A 12993-nucleotide genomic window follows, 5' to 3' on the forward strand; every position below is an offset into this window, starting at 1 on the left:
GTCCATACTCTCATTTAATCATTTTTCATATACATGGATACTTTTAGACTAGGGCTCTGCAAAGTTTTTTATAAAAGACCAGATAGTGATACCTTGGGCTTTGCATGTCACACGGTCTCTGTTGAAACCACTCAACTCTTGTAGTGTGAAAACAGCTATAGCCAATACATAAATGAATGAGAATGGCTATGCTCCAATAAAACTTTATTTACAAATGTAGGTGGCCAGCCTGTGTTTGCTAAACCATATTTTCGGCAGTTATTCTTTTTTTTTTTAAAGATTTTATTTATTTTATTTGACAGATAGAGATCACAAGTAGGCAGAGAGGCAGGCAGAGAGAGAGGGAAGAGGAAGCAGGCTCCCTGCTAAGCAGAGAGCCCAATGCAGGGCTCGATCCCAGGACTCTGGGATCATGACCTGAGCGGAAGGCAGAGGCTTTAACCCACTGAGCCACCCAGGCGCCCCTTGGCAGTTATTCTTGTAATTCAGATGAAACTATTTGCCTGGCTATTCCTGAACCAAACTTCTAACTTTCTGAAGCTGTTTTAAATTTTTAATGATTTAATTTCACTTGTTTTCCCTAGATCTTTCTTAACCATGCTACAATTTTGGAGCTGAGGTCCCCATATTGATGTGTTTTTAGTAATGCAATAAATTTAATGCACTTACTGATTATAAAAATACAGGATGTTGTTTTATAATGAACTTTTTATAATGGAGGATGACTCTTAAAAGAAAAATAGTCATCTGTAACCTCACACTATAGCAAACGATTATAATCTTTTTCTGCCTTGGTGTTTGAGCATATTTTTGATGATTATATTAATGGAAAAGGTGATATAGCAAGAGTAATTTTGGGGAAAAAAATCACCTCTTTCCACTACCAAACATAGTTTTAGTTCTTGTCCATCAGCAAATATATTTTTATATGGCTGTGGTTATGTACATCTATCCTTTTAAAATATGTTTTTCATTTACTCTAATGAACACATATTCGAAGCTTTCTAAGTTTATCCATATTTGTAATCTTCTAAAGGAATTTAAAAATGCATTTACCCTATTCAGTATAGCCCCCTCTTCATCATTCCGAGGCAGCTTAATCCAGTCATTTTTTTTTACTTGTATATTTTCACTTTATACTATGAAGAATCTATCTATTTATTTATTTATTTTACTATGAAGAATTTTAATGCACAGGAAAGTTGAAAGAATAGCGTACCAAACACCTCTATGTTCACCACCTAGATTCAACAATTTACATTTTATACATACAGACGTAATTTTTTTCTCAGTCATTTGAAACTGAAGGGCAGACATCGTGATACTTTAATCCTAAGTACTTCAGTAGGTATCTCCTAAGAATAAGACTTTCCTTGCATAACCACATGCCATTATCACATTTAAGACAATGAATAATGATCTCTAATATCATCTAATATCTAGTCCATATTCAAATTTCCTCAGTTGTTCCCAAAATATTATACCCAATAGTTCCATTTGGAACCAAGGTCCAGTTAAGGTTTGTATCTTGCATTTGTTAATTTGTCTTTTCATTCTTATTTATTTATTGCAGATTTTGTTTATTTATTTATTTATTTGTCAGAGGGGCGCCTGGGTGGCTCAGTGGTTTGGGCCGCTGCTTTTGGCTCAGGTCATGATCTCAGGGTCCTGGGATTGAGTCCCGCATCGGGCTCTCTGCTCAGCAGGGAGCCTGCTTCCTCCTCTCTCTCTCTGCCTGCCTCTCTGCCCACTTGTGATCTCTCTCTGTCAAATAAATAAATAAAATATCTTTATTTATTTATTTGTCAGAGAGAGAGAGAGAGAGAGTAAACAGAGGGAACATCAGACAGAGGGAGAAGCAGGCTCCCTGCTGAGCAAGCAGCCCTATGTGGGACTCCATCCCAGGACTCGGATCAGGACCTGAGCTGAAGGAAGATGCCTAACCAACTGAGCCACCGAGGCGTCTCTCAGTCTCTTTTAAACTAGAAGAGCATCTTGACATTTTTCACCATGACATTGACAGTGACTGGGATGATTGTCTTTATTCCGCAGCCTGGGTCTGTCTGATTGTTTCCTCATGGTGTTATATAGATTGTTTATCCCCTGGACTTCCTGTACACTGTGCACTGAGTCTGAAAGTGAAGTGCATTGAAATGTAAAATGGGGGAAATATTTCACCGTTCACTCCTATCAACTTTGATTGATTAGACATTCTCTTACGTTTAAAAATAAGTTCCAGGGGCGCCTGGGTGGCTCAGTGGGTTGGGCCGCTGCCTTCGGCTCGGGTCGTGATCTCAGGGTCCTGGGATCGAGTCCCGCATCGGGCTCTCTGCTCAGTGGGGAGCCTGCTTCCTCCTCTCTCTCTCTGCCTGCCTCTCTGCCTACTTGTGATCTCTCTCTGTCAAATAAATAAATAAAATCTTTAAAAAAAAAACAAGTTCCATGTGGCAAGGTAGGTGAGATCTGCTTTGTAATCAGAAAGGTTTTACAGCAGGAGACCTTGGGAAAATGACTTAACTTCTTTGAGCCTCAGTCTCCCCATATGTGAAAAGGGAAGTGGTAGACACTCAGTAAATGTTTGCTCCCTTCCCCTAGTTTCTTTGGAAATCTCGCAAAACGCCACCAGGATAGATATCTCAAGCACATCTGAAGAGCTCACGTTTCCTAAGTAAGACAGCAGCAGCAAGACGGCAATCATTTCTGCGGAGACAGTATCATCATAATGCAATATTAGCTACTGTGATCTTCTATCATTTCCTTCCTGGAGAGTTATGACTGTGGCATTGAGGATTTAAGACCTACAGCCCGAACACTACTTACTACAAATCTCTCACAAAGCTGCTGCAATAAATCTCGTAGAGGAAAGTCATTGCATAAAAAATCCCCTACTCCAGGGAGCTGGCCATTTATTTTCCTAGGAAAGAAGGGCTGTGATGAGAGACACTCCATGCTCCTTTAACTCTATGGAACTGAACCCAACAAAGCATTCATCATAGTAAGTTGAGTGATGGGCCCAATGAGATAAACGGGGGAAGGAAGTTGGTAGGGAAGTGCCCCCACCCCAGGCCAGCTCAGGGATTTCCCCTCAGCCTGGGGATTAGCTCTGGATAGAACCAACACCACTGAAGGTACAGTTTCTGAAGACAAACTGTCTTTACCGATAGGAAGCCAGAGTCTAAAATTGGACCCAATCGACTCCACAGATTTATCTGGTCTGCATAGTGTTTTAAAATGTTTTTTATTTAGATCCCAGCACTTAAAATGTGAAAATGTCACAGAGAAAGATAAAATCCAGATTTCTGGCATCTTTGAACGAATTGGCTGATCCAGCCGCAGTGGCTGAGGTTCCTGCACTGCTGTCCCCTGTAGGCAGTGGGTGTAGGTGCGTTAGCCAGGCAGCTTCCCCTTCTACCTTACCTGCTTTGCAAGCAATGCGGTTTGCACTCCCCATACTAATCAATTGCCCTGGGGTCCGTTTTCTTACCTTCTACTCCCACTGCTGTCCTTGTATCAAAGTGTAGCCCTTAAGTAGAAAATACAGGGAATGCCTGGGTGGCTCAGTCGTTGGGCATCTATCTTGGCTCCCGTCATGATCCTGAGTTCCCAGGATCAAGGCCTTCAGCGGGCTCCCTGCTCTGCTGGGAGCCTGCTTCACCTTCTCCGTGTGCCCCTCCACCCCGCTCATTCTCTCTCTCTCCTCTCTCTCTCTTTCTCAAATAAATAAATAAAATCTTAAAGAAAAAGGAAAATACTGCTGATTGAGCCTTTTTCAATCATGATCTCCTACACATTCAGGAGGTATTTCTAACATGGTAGGGAGGCAGCCTAGAGTAAAGCAGAGAGCGTAGGCTTTGCTGAAAGGCCGACTGGCTCATATCCCATCTCTCCCTTACCCTGGGAGGTGATGCAACTTGCTAAGTTCCTCCTGAAACTTTGCTCAAGTTTGCTCACAGCTAACGTAGTATACTAGGATCTCCCACTTTGGGAGACACCTTGGATGTGCCATCTTTTCCCATATTCTGTGACTTCACACTCTCTTGGTTCAGTCCCTTTGCTTCATTTTTTCTGTCTTCTTTGAAGAGACCCCTTCCTGGAACATTCCATAGATGTCAGAGTTCCTCAGGGTTCTGTCCTTGACATGGCTGTCTGCTGCTCCTACTCTTTACCCTTCCTTCAATCTAATGGTGCTACAGACACATGAATTGATAAGCACATTACAGTACATTATGACTCTGTTTTGCTCCCCTCCAATGCAGTCTCGAAAGAGACTGTCAAAAATTGTCAGTGCAAACTGTAATTTGAGTTGTCATGGTGGGGTATTGGGAAATGATCAATTAGCAATAATTGTGCCTCAGATAAACCTCACTGGCTACAATACTGCCACTGTGCAAAGCTTGTTGTACTTTTTTTTTTTTCCTTCTTTAGAGTTTTATTTACTGAAGTAACCTCTATACCCCACATAGGGCTTGAACTCTTGACCCCAGATCAAGAGTCACACTCTCTTTCAGCTGAGCCAGCCAGGTACCCTGTTTTGCTTTTTTTTTTTTTCCCATTTATCGTTACATAAACTTTTGCTCTTTGCTGCAGCACATTTTTCAAAAGGAGCATTTGATGGCTGCACCATATTCCATTGTGTGAATAGATGATAATTCACTTAATCATTCCTCTAACATTGGACGGTTAGGTTGTTTTAATTTTGAAAGGTGAGAATGCCAAGAATGTGTTCTTATATGTGGCATTTTGTTTTGAGATTATTTCTCAGCCTTATTTTATTTTTTCCCCACCACCTCCCTTTTGGCCTTTTGTTCTTCTCTTCCTCTTTCTCCTCTTCAGGGCCCTCATGTTTCCAGCTGTTTAAAGTGTTCTTTTTGGTGTCAGTCTGAAGGAGAGAGTGTGATTCAATAAGGAAAATAGCCCTATCTATTGACAATTTATGTGTCAGAAAAAGCCTACATAAGCCCAGTGTCCACTTGGAACTGAGGATCAACAGCTTATGTGTAACTCTTCTCAAGGTGGGTTTAAAGCTGAATGTGTAGGAGCTTTACAAGTATGTGATATCTGTGTGGGGCAATATCTATGAAAGTGGGGCTAGGTTTTCTTGACTCATCTGGCAAGTCCTGGAATGGAGTTAGAGAAAACAGCATCTAGAGTAAGGAAGGAAGAAGTCCCCATCTAGCTGAGAGAAAATGTTAATTTGGAAGTAAAGGGGGGAGTGTTGAATCAGTTAAGGAATTTTAAGTGCTCTCTCTGTGATAGGAATATTGACTAGACAGTGCCATTGGTCCCGGACTGCCTGGTGTCTGAATGGAAATGCACTGATAAAAGTGAGAAATACAGTCAGGTTTGATAAGGAAGTGGGAGGTAGCCTCAACCATAGGAAAGCCTGCCAAAAAGGAAGCAGTGAGTAATTGGATTCTTGTGACAGTTCGGCCATTGGTAATTCAGTTGACTAGCAAGATGGCCCTCCTGGAACTCTACCTCTCCTGATGGAGCAACGTTCCACCCAGGGTCACTAGGGTAGATTAATGAAGACAAACAATAATTTTACACGGAGTATTTTTGGAGAGTTTATTGTCCACTGCGAAGCCAGCTGGCAGCACAGAAGTAGGCGGTGAAATGTTTCAAGGTCATCTCAAAGTAATAAGCCTTGCACTCACAAAGATTTTATGGGTTAATTCCTTTCTCCTCATTGCAATGTCTTCTCCATTCTCCACCAAATTTAGCGTCCCCTTCCTATTGTTGATTAACCAAGAGAGGCAGAAAAAGGAGTTATTTTTCTTGAAAACGCATTTACAGGCTTTTTCTCATCCCAAGAAGTCAGTAAAGAGGTCTGGCCACTCCTGACATCTTGCAACATATGATACTACTTAAATGCATATGATTCTTTACCAAATTTGAACAGCAGAACCCCATTAATTTTAAATACCAAGTAAGGAGAAGTAAGGCTTCCTAACTGGTTAACAAAATTGGTTGTTAAAAAAATGTCTCCAGAGAAGAAAGAATACAGACCTCCTTCGGCTGCTTCTGTTCTTTAAAATTAAAAATGCAGCATGTCGGGGATGCCTGGGTGGGCTTGGCTCTTGGTTTTGGCTTAGGTCATGATCCCAGGATCATGAAATTGAGCTTAAGGTTCTCTTTCTCCCTCTTGCTCTGCCCACCCCCCCACTCTCTCATGCATACATACATACATACATACAGTGGCAGCATGTTAGAGAAAGGAGAAGGAAGGCAGAGTTTATGTTTTCTGTCTTGTAGGCTGGGACAGTACAACTAAGCTCATTTCTGCTTGGGTGTTCTCCTTTTAAGCCTGAGTAAAATCTGTGGGTTTGTTGCAAAGGCAATAGGCAGTTGAGGGAGGATTAAGCCTATTTTTGCAGTTAGAAGTCCTATTTTTGCATCTGAAAATGTTCTTTTTTTTTTTTTTTTTTTTTCCTTCCAGGATAGCTTGGAAAAGAAAATAAAAAACAGCCTTCAAGGGATGTAGACCACAGTAGAAAAGTTCTAGAGTCAGGAGGGTTTTGTTTTGTTTTAAGACTTGGAAAGATTTCAGTGTGCTGATGAATTGAACAGCACCCCCAACTGTCCCATCACAGAGAATGAAACTCTGATCTGAAGTCAGATTGTAGGATCACCCAGGGAATTTTGTAAACCTAGCCAAATCCCCACTCAGTTGCTCCCTTGGGCTCTTCCAAAGCACTCTGAATCATATCCTTTTCTTTCCTTGTCTGACGTGGCTGTCGCATGGTCACGCTCATTAGCCCATGTGGATGGCTCGAGTGTTATATGCCTGGTTTCCTGGATCACCCCTGCAGCCAGCCATACCCACCGTTACCTCCTCTCTTTGACCGTGAAAGCAATCCACGGCTGACCTACAGAGCTTTGGGCTCACGAATGGGTGTTTTTGTGAGCTGCTGAGTTTGTGGTACTTTCTTCCACAGCAAAAGAAAATGAATACACGTACCTTCTTCCTCTTTTATTACTCAGAAAAACCCTGTGAGAAGTCCCATTACTCAGCGATACCCTCTAGGAAAAGAGGGCATCTCTAGAACCAAGCACCTATACTGCCCTCTGGTGTAGAGCTCTGAGAAAACAGGCGTGTGTAAGTGCAACTCCCTTTCTGAAAAGACTGTCATCTTCCCTGCCCAGTGCCTGGTCCAGAGAGTGATTGGGTGTGGGGGGGGGCATCCCCGGGACTCCAGGCCCCACAGGTGCTGCTGGACTCCCCATCCAAACAGAAGTCCCTGGGGGAAAGAGGCTTGGCTGTCTCACTAGCGAACCACCTGCCACATCCTCTCAGGTGTATTCTAAGTGAAAACCGTCCTCCTTCCTTACACACCCACTTAGGCTTTGCCCTTCTCTGTAAGCGCAGAAAACTCAACCGCATTTTGCACACCAGCCTTCCCTCTTGGTAGACCAAGAACCTCAGAGACTGGAGGGCACTAGAGCTGTCTTTTGGGAACTGCTGAGCATTTAGTCAGCTTTGCACTGCGTAGGGGGAGGGGGAGCTATACCTGGCACTGCTGGCTCTGCTAGAATGTGTCAAGAAGGTGCAAAGGACCTAGTTTCTAGGCAAATTAGAGTGCATTTCCTCCCCAGGTTCACTCAAGTGCATTTTGATAGTCCTTAAGGCAAGGTGGAGGGAACCAGGCGCTTTTGCATTTTAGTTTCATAACAATCTTGTGAGGTGGATAACAGTATAATCACTTTATGGAGGACACTTAGAAAGGTTAAATGACTTAGCCAAGGTCACAGTCAATAAGCTGTGGAATGGCATTCGATTGAATCGTCTTTTTTTTTTTTTTTAAAGATTTTTTATTTATTTGACAGAGAGAGATCACAAGTAGGCAGAGAGGCAGGCAGAGAGAGAGAGAGAGAGAGAGAGGAAAGCAGGCTCTCCGCTCAGCGGAGAGCCCGATGCGGGACTCGATCCCAGGACCCCGGGATCGTGACCTGAGCCGAAGGCAGCGGCTTAACCCACTGAGCCACCCAGGTGCCCCCGATTGAATCGTCTTTAAAATTCCGTAGGTGATATTATGATTTATTTTTAGGTAAACTTTATTTCGGAACAGTTTTAGATTTATGGAACCATTATGAAGATAGTACAGAGTTCCCATATACCTCACAGCCAGTTTCTCTGATTATCAATATCATCCATTAATATGGTACATCTGTCACAATTAACAAACCAATATTGATATGTCATTGTTAACTGAAATCCATGCTTTATTCAGATTTCCTCAGTTTTTCCCTAATGTCCTTTTTTCCATTCTAGGATCCCATCCAGGACACCACCTTACATTCAGTAGTTAGGTTTCCTTAAATTCCTCTTGGCTGGGGCAGTTTCTCAGATTCCCCTTATTTTTGATGAGTTTTGAGGCGTACAGATCAGGCATTTTATAGAATATACCTCTGTTAGGAATCGTTTGATGTTTTCTCATGATTAAACAGGGGTTATGTGTTTTTGGAAGGCCATAGGAATTGATTGACATTTTCATTACATTGTATCAAGGGCAAATATTCTCACTGTTGACATTCACCCAGATCACCTGGCTGAGTTAGTGTTTGCCACATTGCTTCATTGTCAAGTTACTCTTTCTTCCTTCTTTTCATATTGTACTCTTCGGAAGAAAGTCGTGTGCGGTCCACTCTTACAGAGGACAGGAGATCTGTTCCTCCTCCTTATGGGTGGGAATTGACATAAATTATTTGGGGTTCTTCTGCACAGGAGGTTTGTGACGTCTCACTCATTTACTCAGTCATATATTTAATCAGAATGAACTTATGGGTATTTATTTATATTTGAGTTATTATCCAGTACTACTTTATTTTGTTGCACATACTTGAATTTTCATCTACTGTTTTTTACAATACATTGCTTGTGGGCTTGATTTGATGCCACAGAGGTAATATATGGCCAGGACCTAAGGTCCCATAACACTAGAATCCTTTCCTACCTGGTTCTTCCCTTTGAGGCTTCTAAGAGATGCAAATGCCAGAGGACAAGTCTAGGCAGAGGAATTCTCATTGTCCCAGGATTGATCACCGGCCTCTGTCAAAGTATACATTTCAAAAGTTGAAAACATGACTCTTTCCAAAATACAGAATGAACACGTCAAAGATTTTATTTAACTCGTTAATTAATGAGGGAATCAATAAAGGATACTTGTGGGCAATTTTAAGAAGAACTTCAGGATAAGGTCACTGGCAGATATAAAACTGGTTTACTACCCTACAGGGTGATAAAACTATAACCTTTGGGGTTATCTTATCTACTAGTCAGAAATCATTTGCATCTCTATTAGTCACACTTCTACAGGTTAACCTGCAATGTCAGTGAGTCCCAGCCTCAATTAATACCAAATAGCAAATTCAGGATGGAAATTTCTCATGAGATATTACATAAAATTTTTTTTAAAGATTTTATTTATTTATTTGAGAGAAAGTACAAGCAAGAGAGAGCATGAGTGGGGGGAGGAAGAGGAAGAAACAGACTCCCCTGCTGAGCAGGGAATCGGTTGATTGGGGGGAGGGGGGCAGTGGTAGAGTGTGGTGTTTATCCCAGGACCCTGGGATCCAGACCTGAGCTGAAGGCAGCCTCTTAACCAATCATCCAGGCACCCTGTAAAATTACATAATTCTTGGATGGGCCTGTTAAACTACGGTTTGGGATGATATGGAAAGGACAGTATGTGCTCTCTTGAACTTACCATGTTTTGGGTAATTTTTTCTTAATGCATAGCCCAGTGTCATTTCCTGTGGAACTGTGAGAAAGCATTTTGCCAGCCTGCATAGGCCTAGTGGCCTTGCCATAGGCTCCACTCTAGTTCTACTTCAGGAAACAGAAGGTCTGAGTGGGAATGCAGCCCTAGGCCTCTCCCGGGAGACTGAGGATTGCAAAGGGCTTTAGCACTTTAGCTAACTTCCCACTCACACCAAAGCACCGCCTCCTGGCATTTTGGTCCAAGAAATATAAAGCCTGATTCAATGCCTACGGAAGGAATTCAGAACAAGTCTCCTCAAAATGTGCCATTTTGGCATATGGATTATGCTGAGGTGAAGGCAATCAAGACTAGCAGATTCAAGGAATCTCTTGAAGGGCCTCAAAGATCTAGATAATGGGGCTGGTCCAGGAAGAGAACTATTACCAGAGACAACTAGGGAAGCATATGGACTAGGTGTGGTTAACTGCTGGGCAGTGAGGGTAGAGTTGGGGGGTGGGCTGCAGGGCCTAGAGGTTAAAATTCTCTCTGTGTCCCATTGTCTCTGCAGGGCAAGGCAAATATTTGTTTACCAAACATTTGCTCTTTCCATTATCCTGTGTGTTGTCTTCCTCCCCTTTGAAGTTCTAGAGATTTCTTTTAGCTCAGAATGGCATATAAACCTCCATGGCCTGGGGTGCCTACAATCTCAGGATCCTGGGATGGAGTACCACATGGGCTCTATGCTCAGCAGGGAGCCTGCTTCCCCCCCCTTCTCTCTGCCTGTCTCTCTGCCTACTTGTGATCTCTGTCTCTCTCTGTCAAATAAATAAATAAATAAATCTTTAAAAAAACAAAAAACAAAAAACCTCCAAGGCCTGATTGCCTGTGGGTGTCATATTCTTAAAGGCCTCATTTGTATGTATGCTTTTACCCTATTAATATGTGCTGTGTTATCTTGATTATTAGACTGGCCAAAGAACCGGCCAAAGAACTGAGAAGGGTAGAGAAAAATTTTTTCCTCTCAAGAAGGTCAACAACCTAATCTTTGATAGTGAGAGCATTATGAGGCTTGACAGAATGGACAGAACCTTGTTTTCTCTCTAAAAAGTTAGATACCCTACATGGATTCCAAATTTTAACGGTACCTAATAGTAGTAATTTTTATTTAATGTCCTTCAACTGAGCGGTGAGGTGGGACTATATATTTGTATAGCTTTGCATTCTTCACAGCATCTGGCCTTAGATCTGGCATATTGCAGGCACCTTGTAAATGGCAGCTGCGTGAATGAGGGGGTATTAGGACTTGGGGGTTTCGGTGAAAATGTGATTATTCAGGAGAAAGTGTTTTGAGAAGCCTATACCAATGACTTGCTATTTGTGAGGCCATGCTGTGAGGGGATGTCTTGAGGACACAGTATTCCGGAAGAAGCTTCCAAAAGCACAAGAAAGCCTTTTATTTTTCATAATGGGACCCAGATGGCAATACCAAATAATAATAATTATGATACTTTTTTTTTTTTAAGAGTCCAGGCCTGTCAACATCTGGCTTTGGATTATAAATTGGCTCACTATCAGGAAAAAAATATTTATTGAAACATAGCAATGATCAATGACTCAATATAAGCCTGTTGTAAAACTCAGGCGGTTATTTGTACATGTGGTATTTGGTGCGTAGCTTCGCAATAGGGATAATTGTGTTCCAAGATGAGCAGCAGGGACAGGAAATTGGACTTTGGGGTCCTGGTCTGATCATCTGGAATGTAGGGCTAATTGGGATGCGTCCTTTGGAGGTTTGCTTCATTAAGGTTTGGTTGAGAGCTCAGAAAGCTTTGAATCAAAGTCTCCTCAGCACTGTGCTTAGCCTTATTATTTAAGTGAAAACCTCAAAGTGTTTAGGCCATTTTACTTGTTTTTCAAGCCTCTCTGTTTTTCTGTGACATTAAGGCTTTCCTAGGAATTTGCCTAGATTTAGCTCACTGTGCCTTTACTCCCATCTTCAAAAACATCTTAAATATTAGTTAGCATAGAAGATACTGAAAGATTCAGATACCTCCATGGTCACAAATGATAAAAGAGAATGCACCAGAAGACCAGCTGGAGAGGTGCTTGCTACACAAACAGCCTGGTGGAAAGAACACAGGCTCTAGTGCCAGATGGCTCTAATGTAGAATCAGGAGCTTCAAATACAGAAGATATATGTGACCTTAGACATCTTTTAGTATTACTGGGTTTCTGTTTCCTCATCAAGAAGAATGGCAATGCTACCTTCTTTGTAATATGGCTTTAAGAATTAGAAATTATATTTGTATAGTTGCTGGAGCATAGCAGATACTTAATAAATAATAACAATTATTACCATCCCTCTTCGAACACCAGCAACAGTAAGAAACCTCAGGGTGTCCTGAGCTGGGAACATGGACAGTAGAGATCTCTGATTATAAACATGCTGGGAACATCAGTAGGCAGCTTTGAACTCTTCATTTCCCTTGAACATAACCAGCATCCACCATATAATAAATATGCCTAGTATGTTCAAAGCTGAAAAGAAAGCAGAGAATGGAATGAGTGAGACCTAGACAGATGGAACCAAAATAAATAACATTCATTACGTTCAGCTTATGGACAGGTTATCCCAGCTCCTAAGCCAGGAGTTGAAGTTTAAAGAAATAATTATAGAGTAGTGGTTAGGAGCTCAGACGCTGGAGTGAGACTGCCAGACACTCTCTAAATGTGCTTCAGCTTCATGACTCGAAAAGTGGGAAATTGTCAGGATAGGATAGGTTATGCTGCAGTAACAAAGGACTCCCCCAGATCTCAATGGCAGACAACAACAAATGTTTCCTTCTTTTTTTTTTTTTTTTCAAATGTTTCCTTCTTATACCCACTGTGTGTCCTTCATGAGTTGACTATGGCTGTGCTTCATGCCGTCTTTATTTTCAGACCCAGGCTGATGGAGCTGCCACTCTTTGGGCACTGCCAGCCATCATGACAGTGAGAAGAGAACATGGCAAAATATGCACTGGCCTTTGAAGTTTCTTTGTAGAACTGACACATGGCACTTCTCCCCTTATTTCATTGGCTAAAGAAAATTATATAGATAGTCACTCCTTAGTCGACCAGGACTTGGGGGGATGCCTAAATCTGCTATGGGTAGGAGCACTGCAGGAAGGTAAACTAAAATATTTAGTGAACAGAAATCTAATTTACCACAGGTGAAGACAATAATGAAAGTTCCTACCTCATGGGTTGCCCTGGCAACTAAATCAGTTAATTTTATACACAGAGCACTTAG

The 12993-nt window shown here is 41.9% G+C and overlaps 1 non-coding gene across 1 annotated transcript; it reads right to left on the bottom strand.

Moving 5' to 3' along the window:
• Nucleotides 1–4256: 4256 nt before the first annotated feature.
• LOC122917941 lies at nt 4257–4395 on the bottom strand. The gene has a single exon (XR_006386544.1). It is a non-coding gene; the product is annotated as a U4 spliceosomal RNA (small nuclear RNA).
• Nucleotides 4396–12993: the final 8598 nt, after the last annotated feature.

This window comes from Neovison vison, chromosome 9, assembly GCF_020171115.1.
Source record: "Neovison vison isolate M4711 chromosome 9, ASM_NN_V1, whole genome shotgun sequence".
NCBI classification, from domain to species: Eukaryota; Metazoa; Chordata; class Mammalia; order Carnivora; family Mustelidae; genus Neogale; species Neogale vison.